Source organism: Manacus candei, unplaced genomic scaffold (assembly GCF_025592945.1).
Source record: "Manacus candei isolate 608988 ecotype Guabito, Panama unplaced genomic scaffold, ASM2559294v1 h1tg000074l, whole genome shotgun sequence".
NCBI lineage: Eukaryota > Metazoa > Chordata > Aves > Passeriformes > Pipridae > Manacus > Manacus candei.
The window spans coordinates 2,266,812-2,291,061 of record NW_026138122.1 but is presented as its reverse complement, the minus strand read 5'-3'; the positions used below and the strand labels follow the sequence as shown (position 1 = coordinate 2,291,061).

At 39.1% G+C, this 24,250-nt stretch overlaps 1 protein-coding gene across 5 annotated transcripts in view; it reads right to left on the bottom strand.

Annotated features, from left to right (window-relative positions):
• Positions 1 to 24,250, bottom strand: part of LINGO2 (leucine rich repeat and Ig domain containing 2) — a 479,491-nt gene that overhangs the window by 56,627 nt on the left and 398,614 nt on the right. Inside the window, exons 1-2 of one of the 5 annotated variants that reach the window (XM_051809031.1) lie at positions 14,249 to 14,340; positions 13,879 to 14,010 (exon numbers count right to left, since the gene is read on the bottom strand). The exons of the other annotated variants lie outside the window; for them this stretch is intronic. The gene's annotated coding sequence lies outside the window, so the exon portion shown is untranslated. Of the gene's footprint in view, positions 1 to 13,878; positions 14,011 to 14,248; positions 14,341 to 24,250 lie in introns of those variants that run through there. 5 annotated transcript variants of the gene reach the window in all.

Genomic DNA, 24,250 nt, shown 5'->3' with positions numbered 1-24,250 from the left:
GTGCCTCCTTCTTTCATATAACATGCATATAACTGTATTTTCATCTCTAGGAAAAACTGTCACCCAGAGTGCTTGGTAAACTGAACAGATGAGCCAGTCACACAGAGGGAAAGGCTGACTCTGAAATGTTCATAAATATATTTGCTAGAGAATGAAAAGAACACTGTCTCCACTGAGCTGCCTCTCTTCTAAACAAGGCACACATGAAAGGTAAGGCCTGGAGATGGAACATATATATTGTGCCTTCTACCATTACTAGAATACAGTTATTCCTGAAGAACTGTTATTATATTTGTTCTATTCTCCTCTTGTGATCTACTTAAAACTCCTCTCACAGTCTCCACTGCCACTGTGACAGTGGCTGGTAACACGAAGAACATCTCTCATCCATTCTGTCTCTCTTCTTAAGATGTATTAGTAATTAGATTGTGAACTACTTGGAATACTGTTGTGAAGATGGTTCTAATTAAAGAAATATCATTGCCCATCATTCCAGTAAGTACAGGATAACTAATTACAAAATCAAAAAAATGATGTGCATTTGTAGGTGTTTTCAGGCACATATGTGCGTCTGGCCAGGAAAATAATGCAAAACCATGTGATTTTTGTCCGTTTGTGATGAGATTTCAGAGATTGCCTGGGCAGCTCTGAGACTACCAGACCACTACATAAACTTCTTCTTCACAGACTCTCATGACATTTTAGAGTGAGCAGGTTGCCCCATGCTGTTCTATCTTCTCCACTGAACAAAGATTTGATGTGTAACACGTATGCTGGGTTTGGAAAATTTGGGATTTTGTTTCTGGCCTATGGGAGAATGGATTGCTGACTTCCAGCCACACCTGGTAATGACCATGAGTTTGAAATCAGTTGCCAGCTGGCAAAGTTAAATACTGCAGTGGTACACACATGCTGTTATGGTTGCAAGGCAAGGGAAGGAGCTATAGCGATGAAAATTCATACTATTATGTCATCTGAGGGATGGGAGTTTGCCGCAGGTAAAAGTTGTTCCTGGGGCTCAGCTGCTGCTGGAAGCAATCTCTGAGTGGCCACACAGAGCCTGAGCCCAGCAGAGCCAAGCAGGCAGCACCAGTGATGAGGGAGGTGGTTGCTCCAATATTTGTCTTTAAACCAAGACATGCATAAATACTTTTGTGCTTAATGGAAACATTTACTGAACTCGTCAGAATAACATGACAGTAAAAGTCATGGCTTCCCAGCGTCTAGTAAGAAAATTAGTATTAAAAGTATAATCTAAGGGGAGCTTGTGAAAAACACCAGAGAACATAAAAGGAAGGGGGTACAAGCTTAGCTTTATAATCAGTAGTGTTGGCTGGAAAAAAAAGACCCAAAAATACACGATAGAGAAAGTGCACTGGGGATTCAGTTCTGGTTATTATTCCATTTCCTTTTGAAGTCAGGTTATTCTGAGCTTCAGAGACCTGAATGACCAGTAAGAACTGCCTTAAAAAAAGAATCATTTTTAAATAAGGAAACAGACAAGTTGTAATTTCTAATGGCGCACAATTTTGGGGTGGTAGATTTTAGAACTTATTATCTGTGGACCTCTCTACTAAGAAACAGGGAGGATACACAATTGTTTTCTTTGTTTTCATGCTTTTCCACCTTCTGATTATTTTTAATTTAGGTTTAAAATGTGGAAAGGAAAAAAAACAGATCAAAGAGATAAGCCTAGCTGAAATGATGCTGGAGGAGTCCAGGAGCAATTTGCTGCTCATTAGGAAAGATCTTCATAAAGATCAAATAATAACACTGGAAATTCAAAGGGCAGCATGGTGTATCAGTGTTGAACTTTGAGCTAAAGAGTTGGTTTTACTGTGCTAATAAAGCTCCACCACATGATACCTAATCTTATCAAAAACAAACTGCCATCCCACTTTGTAGTCTGCAAAATCCCTTTGAGGAACCATATGCTGCTACTGCTGCTCTTCCAGCAGGTTATTTCCAGTGTATGAAAGCAACTCTGGGTCAGAGACTTAACTTCTCTCTACCAGACTCCATTCACGTAGCTGCTCCTGCTACAGAATGGAGCTCCTAACCCAGCCTCTCTTAATTACTAGGAAACTATTATTCAACCTTCTCTTAAAGGCAAAATTGCATGCCTATCAGCATTATTTTTGTTGTTATTACAAGCTTATTGACCCTATTAACCCACTTCATTTGTTATTTTCCATCAGTGTTCTCTTTTTCTGTGAATAAATACCAAGACAAGATTACCGCTACAACTGAGTCAAATTTAGTATAAATCAACTACGATGGATAACTGTGGCCAGTTATGTCCATAGTGACTACAAGCAGGACTCACTTCTGACTAATGCAACCCTAGAATGAAGGAAAATGTGAAGCCATACCCCCACTTATGAGCTTGGGTAGTGCAGATCATAGTAGTGCTAACAGATGCTACTGGTTATTTAGTGAACTGAGGACAATTTATATCATATCCCCCTCTTTCCTGCCATGTTCTGCAGTTGTTCACAAAACCTGATCATATGCATCAAAACTAGTGAGTGCTGGTGACCAAATAAAAGGTGATTTTGCTCTCAGTTTCTTGTCATGTCAGGTCTAAGTTCCACGGGATTAAGCTGAATACAGCTGAAAGGGGCCCAGGCCCGTGAACGTTACACTTATAAAAGAGCCCTAGGGAAGGAACTGCATATCCTGTAATTATACCACAAGTCCCTTGTTCTGGTCTGGTGCTGAGAATTAAGTCAAAATTTATGTTTTGAAACTATATCAGCTGCTACAAATGACTACTTCTAACAGACCTAGGGGAGGCTGGGGAAGGGGTGAGGAGAGGATGATGGTGAAGATGTGAAAGAACTCAGAGTCTTCAGCCCAGAGTAAATGTAAAAATATTTGTTATATTTGCAGAACTGCTTCCCAGTTCTGTGCCAGGTATGAGACTAATCTGAAAGCACTGAATGCCAAATCAAGGCTCAAGTATCCTTGTAGAACTTATGTGAGAGTCTTAATTCATGTTTCTCAAGATTAATTACTGTTATCAAATCCAGGCAGTTAACATGATTCATTCATAATTTCCAGTAATTTTAAAATGTCAGAACTTTTTATCATAATTTTTTAAGCCAGCAAACAGCTTCTAGGAAGTTCATTCCATGTATCTTATATTAAGATTGTACCATTTATTTTTCTTGCCATTTCTGTGACTAATTTAAAGTGACCTGGTGTAACTCTTCTCTGAGATAGCTCAAAAAAAAAAAAAAGAGGAAGAGTGTACTTCCTTTTCTCAGGGGCACTTGGCTATTGGACTCTGGCTCTTATTGTGGGTTGTAATCTTTCTACAACACTTCATTCTCTTGAACGGTAATAATAGATTCTGAAGACATAGAAAGTCATTCATATTGGCTTGTTGTTTACGTTTTTTAAGCCCCAAACCTGATATAACAGTAATAACATAAAGCTTTGGAGTTAAAATTTCATTTGCATTTTGGCAATTACTTAAGGAAGGACGGGGGTTACATCAGCACAATCAAGGGCCGTATGTGGTCTACATTCCCTATTCTCAAAAAACAGTCTTTTTGCAATTATGTTCTTCGAGAAGCAAGGAATCCTGCCATGGCTGTCAGCGGGATGCATATTTTCCAGCAGCTGAAATTCAGATCTTGTCATAGAACCACAGCTGACATCTTTATTGACATAGGCAGGTATCAAACTAAAAGGTGGAAAATTTTTTAGGGAGGCAGGTGGGCCTGCCTAGGGGATTGAGTATAAAATAGGAGAATTATATCTAGTCCTTTAGCAGTATTACATTCTTTCCAGAGGAGTTAAACTAAAACCAGAGGAGGAGATCTAAAGATACAAGTAGTCATGCAAACGGGAAAATGGGAGCATTTTGTCTCTCCAAGCTTCTTCTCCATCTACCTGTCAGGTGGATGAGGAATGCAGTGACACCAGGGGTAAAATGGGTCTCCACCAAGGTGACTCCTTCAGTTTTCTATAACATGGAGAATGTGTTTCTTAAACTGCAGCAAAATCACAATAAATGAAGAGACTCTGTGATACAATCTGAAATTTTTCAAGTCCATGCACATTTCCACTCTGTCTATGGACACAGTGCCTTAATTGTAAAACGGAAATAAAAAGATAAAAAAAGTGTAGCGGAAAAGAACAAATTAAATCATTAATTTTTAAAAACGGTAAAAGAACAGAACACTTTGAATGATAACAAGTGCACTTTGTAAGTGCAGGGAAGAATTACATGAGCAGTGCTTTGCCTTTTGAGACTATGAGCAGGGCTAATAAAGAGCAGGCTCATTTGTCAGGAGACAGCAGAAAATCGATTGTATGAGATCACTCAAACTGCTGCTCCCTTGCTATGCAGAGGACCAGGCAGCTGGTAGTTCACTAGCTAAGCCCTGATTGCTGGCAAGGTTTGTAAGGCTCATTTCCACAAGCCTGGGAAATTCCTTCCCCAAACACCCACCCAGGATGCTGTTTCCCCTTTTCCTCCTCATCAGAGTCCTGTCACAAAACAGACTCAATTCGAATCATGCTATGGGAGAGGGCACAGATCTCACAACTTCTTGGTTTTCATAAAAGTACTCTAGGGTGACCTTGGCCGTCATTTCTCACATTCCCTCTCTCTAAGGATGCAAACTATCATAGCAATGACATCAAACTCTTGCAAGAAGGAAGTCAGTAAAATCTGGCTATGAAATGAAGTGACTATCTCAAATGACTGCAAAAATGAGTAGCTGAACACTCAATGGATCTGTATCCTTGAGATAAATTGGGACAAAGAGAAACTGTACCAATCTAACCTTGAAATAAGATAACTGCACTCACCAGCAGATCTAAGTCTGTCCTATTGAGCCTGACAATACCACCTTGACAATAGTGCCATATATGACTTACAGGTGGAGGTAGCATCCATTCACAAATTTGAAAAACAGAAAACCAAAACCACATGAAAATCCTGCAACAATCAAACTATTCATAAAGGAGGACAGTTACAATCAAAATCGCTGGTTGGGCCTGCCTGCATATGCTTCCCATTCCCACTGATACAGTTGACCAGCTTTGTGGTGAGCAAGAGAGCAAAGCAGAAACTTCTAGTTCTGCAGTACAGAAGTGTTATAAATGGAAATGGTTTCTATGATATTGCAAATATTCAGGCCACATAGACATGTGGTTCAAGGTATGGACAGAGACTAAAGTAAGAGCACACATTTTTGCCGGGGTTTGGAAGTTGTTAACTCACTTGTCTACCATTGGTTTCTGTGTTGCCATAGTTATTATATTGTCTCCTTGCATTGGCTAGCCAAATGACCAATCCCCTCTTGGGCACAGCAGCCCTTATAAGCTGTGGGAAATTTGAATAAAGGCTGGTGGATTCCCGGCGTGCTACGTGGTCTTTGTCTCCTGGCTTAAGTACCCCCACTGCCTGTCCCTGCCACGAGGGACAGGCGGCAGGGGGGTGATTCCAGCCCTGAAAGCCTTCACAGAGCGGCCGGCAGTGACCCCCCAGAAACCCCTCGAATTGTAACACATTTTCATTCAGCAGTTTCTACTAGGCCTCAAAGAAATTCACATTTCTGTCTTCAACGCTTCCACAGTTTTTGCCTATATCCCCTAATGTGTATACTGTACGTTTCACATGCAAGTTCTTTGGAGGGATTGCTTCTTCTTATGTGTACTGTGCAGTACTGGAGGCAATTAATTTGTATTGGAAACTATACCTGGTGACAGATTATATATAATAATATTTTAATGAATAAATTATTTTCAATAATTGAAAGATTCACACTATGCCCCATGTGGAAAAATGTACTGTGGAATACCCAGCCTGTCTCACTGATTAGTTTATTATTATAGAGGGAAAAGTTTCACAGTTTTTTAGATTTCACAAATATTAGTGATTTCAAAGCACATGTTTTTTTCCAATACCTCTGGGGTATTCAAACATTATAGTCTTTTTTGAATCTACTTTTTTCCCCCCCAGGTAAAAGAGAGCAAGTCACCACAAAAAAAATCAATGCTTAAAAATGTCAGTCTGACAAAAGTTGATTGCACTACTTATAAAATATTTATTAAATATTTTATATTTGTCATTTAAAATAGTTTCTCATCTTCTTCTTCTTCTTACTGCATTAGCAAATTTCTGGAATGACTAGGTTTTCATAGTAATTTCGAAGTTTTCTATGGGCAGAAAGAATATGCATACTGGTTTTAACTTCAGATTATGAATTCAGATTACAATTTTATTTCTTGTTTAACTCTTTGCAGATCATTTCATCTTTATTGGGTGAAAGGAGTCACTGAAATTGAGCTTCCTAGGGAAATTTAGGTTGTCACAGAGGATTCATTTAACCTTGTAAAGGAGACATCCTTTACAGACGCCTAAGCTTTCTGTTACAAATAAATAATTATTTGTATGAGTGCCATAATTAAACACTGAAAAAAAGCAGTGTTTTTGAAGAATAAAATAGGATTGTAAAATATGTTTTGTTCTATAGTTTGTGTGAGCAGTGGGTTAACTTTAACTGAACACCGGGTGACCACCAAGCCTCTCTATCACTCCTCCTCAGTTGCACAGGGGAGAGGGAATAAGAGAGAAAACAACTTGTAGGTTGAGATAAGGGAGTTTAATAAAGCAAAAGTGAAAGGTTATGCATGCACAAGCAAATAGGGAAAAAAAGAAGGGTTTTATTCTTTATTTCCCTCTGGCAAGCACACATAACTGTTACTCTGGAAGGCAAACCCTTTAAATATTAAATGTCCACCCTCGCTCCACCTTTTCTTAGCTTTTATATCTGAGCTAGTGTCATATGGTATGGAATATCCCTTTGGTCAGTTCGGGTCAGCTGATCTAGTTATGTTCCTTCCCAAGATCTTGCCCACCCCCAGCCTACTGGTGGGGGTGGAATGTTGGAGGAACAGCCTTGATGCTGGTGTGCAAGCATTGCTCAGCAGTAGCCAAAAACACTGGTGTGCTATCAACACTGTTCTAGCTACCAGTACAAAGCACAGCACCATGAGGGTTGCTATGGGTCAGCCAGACCCAACAGAGTGTACCATCATTTGCAGCTTTCTCTTATGGCCTCTCTTTTAAACTTTTCGCAATGGGCTGTTTCTCATTTAGATGCATTTAACGACATAGAGCATCTTCAGCCTGGATCTTGAGATAAAGCATTGCTATTCTCCACAAATTTTATCTTTGGTATCAGAGTTCTGCATAAAAAGTAGTCACTTCTGCAAAAAACTTTTTAAATAACAAAACCTTCTGTCAAAATTTTCAGAGCAATGCAAACAGATCAACACCATGATATCCCATACTGGAATGAGGCTGGATGATGATGAGTTTATATGCAGTTTCAATCCAGCAAGTAATGCAGGCAGATGAGCACAGAGCTGATCAGTATGGACTTAATAACTTTGGGGTAGCCTGTAATGCACTTCAGGATGTAGTGTGTCTGTAATTTTGGATTCTGCACGGCGTTTTGTACAGAAATCACACCGGAAGACAAATGGAGTGGAGACAAGAACAATTCCCCAAGTACACACAAATCGTAACACAACGAGCCTTGACTCAGCAAACGGAGCTGCACTAAGCATTGATCAATTGTCAAGACAGACTTTTTGTCTTCATCAACTTCTCTGTGAGTGAAGACTTCATCTAATACTTTGCTGATTAGAAGTGCCTGTGTTTACAAACAATGATATGCCTAAGCACACTGGACCTCATATGAAACTATTAATAGATCTACAGTAAAAATAGCTCCAACACTCCTCAAAAGTAAATACTCAAACTACTTCAAGCATGGAAAGGGGTCCCTAGAAAGACAGTTCTATACACATTAAATGTGGAAACACGTAGATTCAAATATTGAAACAATGTCAGTTAGAGACTGCAGGGACATTAGCTTCTCACTCAGAACCTACACAGTCCAGATATTCACCCTTTCATCTCAGAAAGGTATTAAACACCACAGAGCAACTTTTAAATTGTGACTTTTCTTTATTTTTCCTGGGCCATATGTGAGCCTCACACAAAGTTTTAAGAAGTTCTCTTTTCCCCATCCCTCCCTTCCTTCTCTACATTTGCTGCACTTATACAAGACAAAGTTGCTGGGGTGATCCTTTCTCAGAAAAACACTCAGCATTTAAAGAAGGAAAAAAAAGATCGAATAATAAAAGGTCAGATCACTGAGAGGGCAGTAGCAGTAGCAGCAATGAAAAGAAATTTTAAAAGATGCAATCATCTTACCATTCATTTTTGCTTCCTGCTGCCCTCAGTGGTTTCTGAAGTGGACAGCAGTTAAGTGACAGCTTTCCTGTCTTCTAAGTGCCTTTGGCTACAGGCACAGGGTTTTTCACAAGTGCTGCACATTTAACCTTATTCAGAAAACTTCCTTTGTAGGAAATAAGCCTAAGTGAAAAGCAGTTGAGATTTCTAGAGACTTATGAGATCCCCTGTGGCCAGCTGCAGGGCAGAGCCATGATGGGGAGCAAAGACACACACCAGTCTGGATTGTCTTACTAAACCTAGTAAGTGAGGGGTAGAAGACCCAACTGGCTTTGAACAATATATGTGCATTTTCTCTGGCAGAGATGATGTGAAAACTGTAAGTGGTCTTGCTTTCTATCAAGATCTGGCACTACCTCATCAGTTTAATTAATCACTGGGGAAAATTCTACAACACTGCTCAAATTATAAAGTAATGGGTCCATCAGGCACAATTAGAGCCCAGCTGAAACACTGTAGTTTCCTTGAAAACTATTCAAGTAAACAATTGTGGGTCCTGGATGGGGCTCCTTTCCTAATTAATCCACAGAGAACTGAAGTATTAGCTTTTCCTCAATGAGGCATTTCCTAATGTAAAAAAGTGTTTTGCTTGTGCTTCAAGGCTTACTGGTGATGAAAGGTTTTCATATGGGTATCCATTCCATCACCATAGTGCCCTCCTAGAAATGCTTCTCCCTGTATGCCAAGCTGCTGTGCCATTGCATCATTCCCAAAGGTACTGCGCGTGACGTGATGTAATAGCACCAGGGAAAAAGAAGCGCTCACAGTGACATAATGTTCCATAAAGCATGTCTTTGGTGACAAGAGAATTTATGGGCAAGGTTACTCAGCTACTTCACTGAAGGGGGATGGGGTCTGGTGACAGCAAATTACATTCTATTTATGTGATTTTTTGGTATTAGCATGTACCTAAAAATAGGAGAATGTTTATTTGTTTGGAAATTCAGTTTCGCTTATAGATGCATAACTACCTTTAACTTAATATCAGTATTTACATGTTTGATCTCAACTTTTGAACGTAAAAAAGAGCTAACTAGTTCTGTTAATGGCATTTAACTCAGTGGTAGTGGAAAGCACACTTGATTAGAGTCCTATAAAATATGCAGTGGAACAATCATGCACAACTCACAACCAGATCAACCTCACTGGAAGAAAAAGCTTTGGTCCTGTAAGACCCCAAGTTTCAAGCTATGAGCTCAACTAAGGATTTTACTTAAAAATATACAAGGCTCCAAAAATTTGCCCACCGAATTATTAGAAGAGCCCTCAATTCTTTTAACACCTTAAGAGGGACTGTATAGGAGAAAAGCTGCACACAGTTTCTCAGGAGGTACTTTCACTGCTAAACTTTAAGAGATCTTGGCAAAAGTTTAAAGTGTAACATTCAACCAAAATAAAGCGTTCCACAAAGCACTGACATGTTAAATGTGGGTTAGGGCATCACCTCACCTTCCTGAAATTTGACCAGTCCCTTTCCCCAACACACACACACATGAGTTGGTCCAAGCTAATAATTAATATAATAATCCAGTATCTCACAGGTGCTTTTACCAGAGTTCAAAAATCATAGAATCATAGAATTGTTAAGGTCAGAAAAGACCTCTAAGATCACCAAGTCCAGCCATTGGTAGTTGGAGCCCTCTGTTTCTAACGTCATTCTGTCTCTTCAGTTTTCACTGAATATTTTAATCATGTTAATCTGAACATTTACTCAAAAATGAGCAATTTTTAGCTCCCATTTTCCACATGTGCAAGATAATGCAGCAAAGACATGCCTATTCAAACTCCCATATGATGTTGTTTCTGGAAAAACGAAAAAGCAAGTCATGGTTCCTTTCAGCAAGAACTAGATATAAACGGTGTCTCTCTCTTCATTCACAAATTAACAAAGTGAATGTTTTTCTAATGGTGTTTTCTAGAACTGAAGTTAAATTTCTGGAGTGAAGCAGAAGAGGTTGAGGCCAGCTGATGGGAAGAAATTCTTCCATGTCATATTACTTATCTGCTTCTTGTCCAGCTATTGTCAAATATGCCTACATATGTGTTGCCTTCTAAAAAGGACATTAGAAATCTGAGTAGACTAAGTATACACCTGAGTTACCGAGTGCTACAAGGAATTTGTATAGATAGGTTGACATTGTGAGGGAAAAGTAAGGGAAGGTTTTACCTAGGTCAAGGTCTGCTGACACTCTTGACATGAAAAGCCACTTCACTCAGCTGTCATAGCTAAGAAAATACCTCAAAAACCTAAAAATCCCCTCCTTCCCCCCAAATTAATGACTCCACTGCAAAGAAGGCACTGAATGTAGGAAGCATCCCATCTGAGACCCAGACCATAGCAACAGTAGCTGAGTTACCCTTGTTGTTAGCCTGATTTTGTAGTCTGCTAGGTGAGTATGACAGGGGAATTTGTTACACATTAAAGACAGTTTGCTAAAAAGGAAAAAAACCCCACCCTTATGTATTAAGATCCTGACATGCAAAAATGTTCACATGGAAACGTAATGGCCCCAGTAAGGTGGCCATCTTTTCTGTCTGGTGGCAATGGGAGTCTCCGTGGCAAGTATCCTCACAGAGATGTCTTCAACTGGATGAAGACGTCCTCTCCAAACTTCTGTCCTTCACAGTTCTTAAAACCCAGCTGGCTTGGTCCTATAAAACCATCCTAGCAGAAGCATATTTTAATTTTTATTGATCTCTGCTGACATATATTGTCTCAGCTACATATGAAATAACTATTTTACATGACTAATTCTGAAGGAAGAGTTTCTATTGACCATTTATAAATGACTGATTTGATCACTTCTGCATCAGGAATAGACCAGGCAAATCTTTGATTCACACCACCTAGGAAGTTAATCCAACATGTTTAAGTATACAAGTAACAGCAGACACAGCAACAGCTTCCTTGGGGAAAATCTGGATACCTGCCTGAAATTCCCACCTATAGGGCCCCTGTACCAATCAAAGACTTTTTGTGAAAGTTTAGCCAGTCACCCAGTTGTAATTGTGTCCATCATGTCCAGCCAGGCCATTGTGCCATGTCTCCTGACAGCTGGCTGTGCCTGCTCCCTCTTCCCCCACAGGAATGAATCTACTGCAATGTGTGTTTGCACGGCAACCACCCTAGAACTCCACAGTTATAACTAATGGACAAACTTGATTTTCATATTTCTAACTTACAACTGAAGCCACATAATGCTTTCCACAATCTTAAGGAAAACCAAAGCCTATTGACTCACTGTTTCATTTTCATGTTGCATAACTAGGGTTATATATGGGTGTTTAATTTTGTTTTGTTTTGACTTGATATTTTACACCCCTGTTAAAACTTTTCCAGCTTTACCACCAGTAGGAGTGGTCAAAGGCTTTCCTGGAATATAGAGATGGTCTCATCTGCCAAGGAATAATAACTTGATGTCTTTGGAGGTCACAGAAACCTCAACAGGCCAAGACTTTCTCAAGCCACTGCAGAACCCTCTTTTACACTTACAAAAGCATAATTCTGTGTTGGTAAAGATGAAAACACAGAGACATAGCTCTCTCTTTTTTGGTGAACACAGTCTGGGCATGAAACTTAAGTGGACTGTCACCTCAGTGGTAAAACCAGCAAAACCTGATGCCCCCACATCTCACCTACTCGTCCTTGTACAGACACAAGGCTTTTGGTTTCACAGAATCATAGAATATCTTGAGTTAGAAGGTACCCACAAATCCAACTCATGACCTTGCATAGGACAACCCAAGAATTCCACCATGTGCCTGAGAGAATTTTCCAAATTCTTCTTCAGCCCTGGCAGGCTTGGTGCTGTGAGCACTCCCCTGGGGAGCCTGTTCCAGTGCTCAATCACCCTCTGGATGAAGAATTTTCTGAGTTCTGAAGAGGTTTATGAAACTATAAAATACTTTTCCTATTTGTGCCTCAGAAATAATAATTTAGGATATAGAAGCAATTATTTTCTAAGTAGAACAGAATAATAGAATCAACAAAATGGCTTGGATTGAAAGGGACTTTAAAGGCTATCTATTTCCAATCCTGCTGCCATGGCATGTCACCCACTAGGTCAGGTTGTTTAGGGATCCATCCAACCTGATCCTTAACACTGCCAGGGTTGGGGCATCCACAGCTTCCCTGGGAAATCTATGCCAGTGCCTCACTACCCTCTGGGTAAAGAATTTCTTCCTGCTATCTAATCTAAATTTCTCTCTCCTCTTTTAGTTTAAAACCATTACCCTTTTTTCTATCACTTCATGCCCTCGTAAAAGTCACTCTTCCTCTTTTTGATAAACTCCCTTAAAGTACTGAAAGGCTGCAATGAGGTTTCTTGAATCCTTCTCTTCAAACTGAACACTGTTTTCTCAGGCTGTCTTCACAGGAGTGGCATCCCATCACTCTGATTATCTTTATGGCTCTCCTCTGAACCTGCTCCAATAGGTCCATATCCTTATTTTGCAGCAGACCCTAGACATTGATGCAGTATTCAAGGTGGGATCTCAGAAGGGCAGAGTTGAGGGGCAGAAGGTGCAAACTGTCATACCACTTTTTAGTCTATGATAGTACACTAACATTAAGTTTAATAGGCTTTTTATAATCCCAGAAATTCTCAGACTGCATTCAGGCTAATAATGACATCAGAGCTATGAGTTTATTGGCTTCTACTGGATTCCTTAAATGAATAGGTTGTACCAGTGAAGTACAGTATAATTTCCTGCTGCTCTCCTTCAGTAGTACCTTAGATTGCCCTGTATAGTGCAGCTTTCAACAGCGATCAAGGGTTGAAACTGAATTTTCTCTGATTGATCATAATCAATGGCAAATTACAGCATACAACATCTTAAATTCTCATTGACATACATATTCAGTTCTTTAATTTTGCAAATTCCTCCTTAATGAGAGCAAGCTACTGATGTTGGGCTGAAAGTGACAAAGCTATCATTGCTGCAGCTTTTTTGTAGGGTATGTGATTTAAGCTGGTGTGCTTAGTCCAGCCACTGCTGAATCCTGCTGGGCAATTTCAGAAGGACTGACTGAAACTTGACAGATAGAGTTAATCCCTGATGGCTAAAGAGCCCATCACTCAAAAAAAGGAGCAGGTTGCTTTTTCTCTGGTAAGAGTACTTTTGGTGTAAGTGTTGTTAATCCAACAGACTGCACCAAATGCAGATGAAAAGAGTCTCTCAAAAGAAAAAAAAAATCCTCTTTGTGCACTCTTAATGTTTCTCAATAAAGAATGTTTTGTTGGTTTTTTTTTTTTCATGCCTGCAACTCTTTGCAACAGCATTGACTACATTGTGCTGTGGTATCTTATAACGAGGCCAACTGGGGAGTGTTTCTCAACAGTATTTCTCCCCCCCTCTGCTGAAGCTCTCATGCATCGCACTCTCCTGGGCTTTAAGCAGGAAATTAGGTTGGAAGAGCAGTAAGCCTGAGATATAATCATCTGAGTATCATAAACATCCTCATACTGTGTTCTTTGTGTGTGAAAATAAAAGTCCCTGCTCCTGCTTAGCCTCCCCCCAGTTTTTACATGGAGATTAATGCTATCTGAGAGACAAAACGCCTATTTTTTTTTATTATTGGCAAGATTTCTTACCCCCTGAAGCTGAATCTCTCCTCCCTAGAGAAGTGGTCTTGAAAATCTCCCATCTCCAGACGTGCTTTTGATGACCCATTCTTGCAATTCCTTGTATCCTCAAGATGCTTGTCCCCAGTGTCAGGCAGCATGCTATTGATACATCCTGAGCGTTAATGTGTTATTCATATTTCTCTGAGTTCATCAGTATCTCAGCTTGTTATTCTCACTGTTCCCCAGAATAATAGACCTTAGTGAGGCAATTTGTGCTCAGCTTCTGCAGCGTATGCAAGTAACATATTCTATTCAAATATATTACAGAAAAAAATAGCAACTACCTCTAATCACCTTTCCTCCGGGGATTTGAAGCACAATAACGTTCTGTACTCACTTAGCTGTTTTTTTAAATAATACTTTCTAATGTAGAATTGCTCAGATGCTCCCTTCAAAGGAACACTTTTCCCTCCATGCTCTGGCTTTAACTCCTGATGGAGACTCACTTGTGATCATGTCTCACCAGTGTAAATATGGAATAATGACTCCAATGTCAACAGAGTCACAATGGAATAAGAAAGCAGAGAGAGAGACATGCCCCTTTGTGTGGTAAGCAAAACTGCTTTTATCTACACCTTGATGATATCATAGTGATGCCTGCTTGTACACTGACATAGTTCCACACAGGACTGATTTTTCACAAACAAGAGAGTTAATTTAAAGCACTAAAGGATTATAATAAAGTATTTTCCAGGGCAGGCTACCCCAGCAAAACCAAATCAAATGCTCCAGTTCTGTCTGATTTCACTGCACAGGAGGAATGGAATTTTCTCCTGCTGTGTTGTCTGTTCAGCGCAGTGTGCAGACCTGCATTCATCCTCTCATACATACATGAGATCAAGTATCCTGAGGCACGAACAGAATAAAAAAAATTATATTGCAAGTTCTTCAGACTTCATCTTCTGCTAGATAGCATCTCAAGTAATAAAAAATGTGCATCAAAAATATTATTTAGAGATATTTTCATTTTTACATTTTATGTAACAGGAAACAAATATTTAAAAAAACATAATTGACAGACTTATGTCTGTGTTATCCATGACATAAATGTTCCAGGTTCTCCAGCTGTGCTGCATGGAAATATAAAATAAATTCTTCTTATTTTAATTTCAGAACTTAGAGACTAAAATGCATTGGATTCGGATAAAAAAAAGATCTGTTTAAGTTAACATTTCTATTCAAAGTTTTTAGAACAAAACTGACTGCCAAAATGACTAGCTCTGCTTGCTTTATTTCATAGTAAATACAATCTCTTCTCTGTTTATATTGCTTTTGTGTAAAGAGTGCACTGGGTTTATGTGTTAATTTCTCTCAAATTTTCATAAGTTACGTGCAGGACAGCAGCAGAGAGGAACTGCTTATGGTACATAGGTCCTGCATCAGCTTCTCAGCTACTGTTTCCTGACACCATTCACAGTCCAAGGAAACATTACAGCTTGTCATCTCTATGCCATCCTCCAAATGGTTAATTTATCTGATGAACATGGGCAAGTTTGATTTTTAGGGTCTTGGTTAACAACTGTGCATCTTTTTAAGTTTGCCATACTGCAACTCCATCGTGTATGCGGCCTAATGGGAAGCCTGTTGTAAATGCTATACCCGCAATTTCTCACAGTGTTGCTGTGCTTCATAAGGCCACAGGAGTTTTCTCAGGTTTGCATTCGCAAGCCTGCTACACCATGTCAAAAAACAACAGTGCAAGTGCTAACCTTAACCTGCATTTAAAATATGTAGATAAGAAGATGATTTAATGCTACAGGATTGAAGAGTTAACATTTGAAAGTAAACCAGAGGAGTAAAATCAGGTTTTAATTCTTCCAGTCCAGCCACGAGAAATGGTTACCATGGGATTTTTGAGAACGTGATAATCTTTGCCCTGTCAACTAGTTTCTTAGTGGTGTGGCAGAAAGAGTATGTTCAGTGTGAAAACTGAACTCTTGTTTTCAGGGTCTGACAGCTTAGCTGCATGTATAATTTTGTTGCGAATCTCTGTACACAAGATGTTTACACCACAAACAGCAGAGAATTTCTGAAGGACACTCTCCAGGTACACCCAAGCTCAGGAATGTTTTTATTTTTAAACCTGTTGCCTAGAAAGATGTCTGTGAATCTTCAAATGCCATTGGAATGATAATATAAATAACACGGTGCTGCTGTTACTGTGATGCCCTATGGACTTTACTTCCAAAAGTTACTTTGAGAAAGAGAACCATCAATATTTCAATACTAAGCACAAAAAGAAGGCAAACTTGTAAGATTTAATAAATAGACAGAGATGTAAATATAGATTTTCACAAAAAACATAGACTGTGGATGTAAAAAAGCATATAAAATTCAACAGGTCATGGCTTCTATAATTCACTCAACACCTTGAAGAATTTGCATCAGGACCTGCCACAGGATTTTCATATGTCTTTGCAATATTATGTCAACAAATGCAGTATTTCACAAAAATGGAACAAATCTTCTGTGGACTGAGTAAAATACTGCAGAGATGCTTCTTGCAGAAAGATATCTCTAGACTTTGATGAGTCGTTAAAACAAAGAAAGTAAAATCTGCTATTAAAGTGATTCCCCCCCCCTTTTTTTTGATGAAGGTCAGTCAGAATCACATAATGAGCAAGGAAGATATATAAGTTTCAATAAAATATGATCATGTTGGTTATGCCATGAGGAAGGCAACAAAAGTTGGTGACAGCGCTGGAAGTCATGTCCTACGAGATGCAGAAGAGAACTCTGGGTTTGTCTAATTTAGAGACAAGGAGGCTGACAGGCAACCTCACTGCTCTTTATAGCTTCCTGAGGAGGGGAAGTGGGGTGGGAGATGCTGAGCCCGTCTCCCTGAGATCCAGTGATAAAGGGTGTGGGAATAGTTCAAAGTTGCATCAGGGTAGGTTTGGACCTTTGGACTTGACATTTGGAAGCTCTCCTTTACTGAGGGGGTGGTCAAATGCTGCAACAGGCTTCCTAAATAAATAGACAATGCCCCAAGGCCATCAGTGTTTAAGAGGTATTTGAACAATGCTCTAAATAACATTCTTTAACTTTCCATCAACCAGGAAGTGATCAGGCAGTTGGACTGGATGATCACTGTAGGTTCTTCCAACTAAACTATTCTAGTCTAGTCTACTCTATGCAGAGTAGACTTTCTATTGTCCTCAATTTCATATTTTGATTGTCAATTATATAGTTTCTCCTTTCACATATTTTTACTTCAGTTAATTTCCAAGATCACTTTGATTCCTCACAAAGATTTAAAAGAAAAGTTACAAATATAAGCTCTGATGCTAACAGGTTATTGGAAAAGGAAAGAGAGATTTAAAAGCAAAACAAAAGATAAACAGCATTGGGTAGTATTGCATTTCACTTACTACACGGACTGAAATAAAACTGGATATTCAAGATGATGCAGAATTAAGTACATCTTCTGTATTGAGACTGGCAGTGTGGCTTTGTAAGAGTCAGAGTTTCTAAGCAGATTGAACTTATGTGTTGCGGGCAAACTGGTCAAACAGATGTCATTGAAATGAAGGTGCATGAGATACAGATGCATCAGATTGTTTTCTGTCTGTAAGTGCTGCAAACTGCCTTGGGGTCGCTGTTGTCTCTTTCCTTGCAGCCACAGCCAGAGGTCCCACTGCTTGCATCACAGCTGCACATGTGCCATAGGTTTCCATCTGAAAAACTTTGCTAAGTGACTTGCTCTGCTGGGAAGCATAGTTACCCAAAACTAGACCACAGTGATTTTTTTTCCCTTTACTCTGGAAAAGGACACTATTAACTATACACCAAAGCATGAAACATGACTTAGAAGACCTTTGACTTTGGTTTGGCAGAGAGGGGAAAAAAAGAATCCAAGGTACAGTGATATTTCCCTTATTAAATCCATTTTCGCAAATGGGCTGTAGTTTTCAAAGCACAGTGCAAGATTTCAAGACAATGCAGCATCCACTGCTGTTTTCTGAGTAACAAAAATGTTTTCTCTTCAAAAAGAAAAAGTAAAAGAAAAACAAACCTTTTTTTTCAATTATTTTTTTTTGTTCCAGCCGTTGTGCATGTCTTTATAAAATTTATGGTTTAAAAGAAAATAAAAGCTGTGTTACTATAATCATAGTTGTCTGAAAAATTCAATAAGAACATAATTATAATAATAAAAGCCCTTTCAGATTCAATGAGATACAAGTGGTAGGGTAAACATTGCTTCTTAAAAATTAAGGATGTTTTTCTCCATTTCACAAGAGTAATATGGTGGTACTAGCTGTCTTTGTTCTGTCTCAGGATAAGAAAGAATTCAGTTTAACATAATTAGTAGGCATCCTAAGGAAAGAAAGAAGAGCAGTGGTCAAGTTTATGGGATTACGAACACATTTGAACTTTTTATGCTGTAAGTCTTGTAGGCTTTCCCTGACTTGCAGCATTTTTCTGCTGAGGTAAGTAACATAATTTTATTTTGACTGAAGTGTGACGAAAAATTAGAATTTTCATTTTGCCAAAATATGAGTGAAAGAATGATACTGTGAAATTTTAACAATATCCAGACTTGGTCAAGATACTGCATAGGGCCTTGCAAATGTGGTAGATTGCCTGAGGGACTTCAATCCAGTAAAGATGTTGAAGTGAAGATATTTGGTACAGAAACTTATAGGAGAGAGACATGAACAGGCACTGCTGTTCCATAGTATGATGATCTTAGAAGTTTCCATACCAACATGAAAAGAAAATGTCATCTATTATCTGAATCAACTTTGCATGCTACAGTGTATTAGAATGGATCAATGTGTTTCTCTACACTTCAGCATGTTGTCGTGGTTTGCCTACGTATGGTGTTGGGAGATGTCCATAAAATCAAAGGAGTTTTTTTAGTTCATGCTGTTTTCATTTTCAATGAATTATGTTTTCCTTAAATATCTTGCAGAAGATACTGAAATATTCTCCCACGCTACTATTTTTTGGTTGGGTGCTACCTACACATTATAGAGATAAACCAGGATCTTACTGCGTTGTGATCTATTGAAACACAGAACAAGCAATTCCCTGACCTTGAGAATTAGTGAAGAGTCTAACAAACAGTGTTTTCTCTCAGTGTTTGAGTTCCCATGTGCATCCTTCAATGACTAAAAAAATGGGTACTGTCTGAAGACTTTTACTGAAGGCTTTATTAGGATCCTTCTCTTCTTGTAGGCTTGTTTGCACAAAAATTAATAGGATATTACTAGTTTTTGAGACACAAACCTCTACCAAATTTGATTTGGCTGAAACTGAGGAGTTTGTTCAAACTTTGCTGGGAAGACATCAATCTAGAATCAGAGAGCATAGCTACTATAGACTCCTTCATTTAGGAACTGAGGTTATCACAGCTGCCTCTTGCAAGGAGTGCCCTGTTTGATAAAGCAACAGGAGGCAGCAAAGGTCTCTGGCAGGTGAGGGTGCTCAAAAAGACAGCTCTGGAGAACTGGTTAGGGAATAAGAAGGTTGTTAGAAGTATGTGAGTATTCTCTCTGCTAGAAAGCTGTCATGAGGATTATGGGGGCATTCGAAGGAGGATAATGAGGTTCACGGGTGTTTGTAGGATGATTCTCGTTTGAATAGAGGGGTAAACAAAATGAAGGAGATAATGGTCATGACATGAAATGATTTATCATCAAATATAAGACAGAATTAGATATCTGCAGGTAGACTTTAAAGTTGGGCTATTTTTGGTAAGTACTACTGCTACAAATTTATTTGTTACTGTGTTTAAATTAATAATGGCTACTGTTCTTAGGTGAATCAATTAATCTTTCAAAAAGCCTTATTAAAAAGGAATAATTTTGATGATTCTAATGAGAAATATAAAAATATGTAAGCTTTTCTGAATAAATCCCTTGCTTTCAGCTATCACATATCTAGAGCAGATACTCAACGCTTCTTTTACATTTAGATTACAATATACTTCAAAACAAGCATAGGTAACTTAAAGCATGGACAGCATTTTCGTCATTGTTTAACACCTAACCTTAAAATACAAGATGCCTCGATGACATGATTCTGAAATTAACTTCAGCATTTATAGCTTCTAGCATTACCAAAATACTCCACTGAATGATCAAAGCTTCAGAGACAGGGAGAAACAGAGTTCAATAACAATAAGACCAAGAACAAAAATTAAGAATGTGCATAAGAATAAAATTAAGAGCAAGAATAAGCATACGAACAAGAAATAAAGCAATATCTTTTTTCACCATTTTTCACCTTTTGTAGCTGAGAATTAATCAGAAGTCAGTATTTATGTTTCAAGTTCTGAAGAGTCTTTGATCAGTCCAGTGAAATTAATGGGCAGAAGAACTGCTGATAAATTATAAACATTATTTTGTCTAGCTACTGTGTAAGTAGACAATTTCCAGGGAAAGGCTTAGCTGGGCCATTTTATGTAATGGGTGTCTAAACAGTTTTCTCTGTAGGAAAAGCATATGGCAATAAATGATTTTGTTCTAATCACAGTAATTTCTCTTCATTCCTGCTTGCAATTTTTCCTTCATGCCTTAATGTCTTCAAATCTTTCCGTTTCCACTAGTAGAACGGATGGATTCCAGACATGTTACACAGCTGAAGATAGAGACCACTACGCTGCCTTTTCATAGTCCACGGCAGTTTTATCATTCACTGTACCAGGAAAAGAATCAATCCCTCTACTTTATTTTGAAGTTGAGTTTTAAAAAATAAATTAAAAAAAACCCTTCACAACCTCAAACATATGAATCGTTTACTGCTACCTGTGGGGAGGAGGGTGAACTCTTTTTAAAAGTTGTTTGCTAAAAGGCATGAACTCAGAAACAGTCAGCCCTGGTAACTCACTTATGTTTTTCACTGAATAAAATATTTTGACATTTTTGTGGTTTAAATGAGAGCAGCTGAGAGCTGTTCACAGGCAATTCAAACTCTAGTGAGCAAGTCACTGTAGGCTGGCATGAATTCATACCAGCATCTTACCCTGTCAATTACCCTGTCAGGCCATCCTCCAGTTCCTTCTGTGGGTGTGAAGATGGAAAGAAAAGCACAGCCAGAATGTGCATGAGTTTTTCCCCCTCTTAAGGGCTTTCCAGAATGTTCTGATCCTGGCAAACAGTAGCTAGAGTCAGTCACAGTCTGTCTTCCTTCCCTCCTGCTCCTGCTCCCAGTGGACAATGCTTGAGCACTGGAGTGTGGGACACAACCATGCCTTCAACTCATCTACCAGTGCTGAATTAATATTATCTGGCCAACCCTGTTGGAGAGGGTTACATACAAAAGTGCAAGGAAAAACTGCAACTTGGGTTGATACAGATACCTGCAATCCATAAGGCATCCTCTACCAAGGTCTGACAAGGTGCCCACATTCCTCCTCTTGTTTTGGAAATCCCACCATCCACATTTTGCACTGGTCCCACATTTATGTGATGCCAGAAAAACAGAGGGGTAAAGAGGTGGGACAAAGTACAGAGATAATTTTGTGTAAATAAGAAAGATCTAGAGTGGTTTTGAAAAAAAAAAAAAATAACAACCCCTCCAAAAAGAAACAAAACAAAACAAAACAAAACAAGTGGGAAGGTAGAAATGGAGTAGCTTGCAGCAAAGGGGTAATAAAGGTGATATTACACAGAAGGAAGACTGCTTTCATTAAAGGAGAAAGAAAAAGAGAGATATTACAGTCTTTTTAACTGGGTGGGCTGGAAGAGAATTTCAAAGTGAGCAGAAGAAAAATTAGCTTATGCTGAGATGTTAGATTGGAAAGAAAAAGGAATTATGTAGGAAAGAATATGGGCCAGAGAAGAGAGATAGGCAGATGAAAAAATGGAGTATATAGATGTGGCAGAATAAGAAAAGAAGACATCAAAATGAAGAGAAATGACAGAGAAACAGAAGAGGAGAAAAGGAGCAGAATGAGGCACAGTGGGACAAAAATGTCAGGATGAAGAGGATGAAACAGGAGACAGACAAAGGCTGAAAGCATAGAAAACCAAATGAGAGGCTGGAATGAGTAACATGCTGAGTGGACTGGAATGAAGGACGGTGGGATTCCTAATGCTCAGTACTTCTGTACACAAGTATAAATTGGGAGAGGAGTGGCTGGAGATCAGCTGCAGTAGAGGATCTGGGGGTGCTGGTTGGCAGCAGGCTCACTATGAGTTAGCAGTGTGGCTAACTCATAGCCAAGAGGGCAAAGTGCATCTTGGGGTGCCTCAAACACAGCACAGCCAGATAGTCAAAAGTGGTGATGATCTCACTGTATTCAGTGCTGATGTGGCCTCGGTTGAATGCTGTATGCAGTGCTGGGCCCCCATAATTTAAGAAGGATGTGAAGGTCTTATGTCTTACGAGGAGCATCTGAGCACTCCAGGTTTGTCTCGCTTGGAGAAAAAGAAACTGATGGGCAGCCTCATTGCTCTCTCCAGCTTCCTGAGGAGAGGAAGTGGAGAGGGAGGAGCTGAGATCTTCTCCCTGGGATCCAGTGACTGGACCTTTTTGAATGGTTCAAAGCTGCACCAAGGGAGGTTCAGACTTGATATTAGGAAATATTTTCTACTAAGAGGGTGATCAAACACTGGAACGGGCTTCCTAGAGCGATGGCTGATGCTTCATTGTGCTTGTTTTGGCTAGGATAGAGTTAATTTTCTCCATAGGAGCTATATTGGAGCTCTTTTGGATTTATGCTGGAAACAGGGTTGATAACACAGGGATTTTTGTTACTGCTGAGCAGCGCTTACGCAGAGCCAATGCTTTTGCTGCTCCTCACCCTACTCCACCAGAAAGGAGGCTGGGGGTGCACAAGGTGCTGGGAGGGGACACAGTCAGCACAGCTGACCTCGAATGACCCAAGGACATCCTGTACCATATGGCATCATGCTCAGCATATAAACTGGGGAGAAGAAGGAGGAAGGGGGAGACATTCAGAGTGACAGTGTTTGTCTTCCAGTAACCCTTATGTGTGATGGGGCCCTGCTCTCCTGGAGGTGGCTAAACACCTGCCTGCCCATGGGATGTGGTGAATGAATTCCTTGTTTTCTCTTGCTTGTGTGTGCAGCTTTTGCTTTACCTATTGAACTGTCTTTATCCCAACCCATGAGTCTTCTCAGTTTTAGTTTTTTGATTCTCTCCCCCATCTCACTGGGGGAGAGTGAGTGAGTGATTGTGGGGTGCTCAGCTGATGACAGGGGTTAAACCACGACAATCAATCCTGTGAGTTTTAATATTTTGTCAGCCTTGAATTGTTCAGTCAGTTGGACTAGAAGATCACTTTAGATACCATCCAACTAAAATGGTTCTGTTCTATTCTATTGCCCACGGAATGGAATTTGACCCCACTTTCTTCCCACAGATTTACCTCATTTGCTAAAAAGTACCTTGTCCACACAATGAACTCAAGCTCATTCATTCCCATTTATACTATCTAAGTTAATTTGATTTTGGAAATAACACTTTTATACAGTCCAGGCAAAATAAGTCCCTAACAAGACTCTGAATTAAATGATATTCAAGTAACGGCAAAAAATTATTTAGGTTCTAGCTGTTGCTGCCATTATTTCTGGAAATTGTTGACTCGGAATCTACAACCAATAGGAAGACAAATATTAGGATATAGAAGGTAAAAGTCAGGACACAGAAGAATGTTGTCATCATATCAGGATCAAAGATAATTAAATCTAAAAAACAGACCATGTTAAGAAACAGCATTTCTCTTGTTTTAAAACAGAATAAAAAAGGTAAGCTAAAAGAAAAAATCCTATTCCTTTAATTAAAATATATGTACATATTTGAGTGCCAGTAGAAAACAGAAATTAAATCCTGTAGCTTAAGAGTCAAATGTGTAAGAGAATTTTTTTTTATTGTGCTTTTCCCAAACAACCTGCCTTCGAACCAGCGTCAGAGTAGAAGTTCTTCAAAAGAACATCAAAGCAGACACAAATATTTTTTAAAGTAACTAAACATTCCCACCTGAAAAGGCTAGTGAGGTCTAACACACCAAAAATTAGCACAAAACTGTGTCTTTTTAATAATTATAGTGTGCTTAAGAGAAAAAAGGAAGCATTTTTAGTGCTCCTATCATTCCTCAGGACATAGCTGAGTAAGGATTTTTACAGACATTAAAGAACAAAGGAAAAAACTCTCTGTTGCTCAATGTCTTGGTGCTGTTTCAAAACTTGAGAGATAAAGAGTTCCAAGAGAGGTGTCTCCTTACACTTTCGTGGGTTTTCAAAAAGTGAGCATCTATGTCCTTAAGGATAATTAGTTTTAGGAACCAAAGTCTCAGTGTCCAGCAGGATTATTGGATCATTGGACTGATAGATTTTCTGCTTGAATTCTTAAAGCCTTGTTCAAAAGC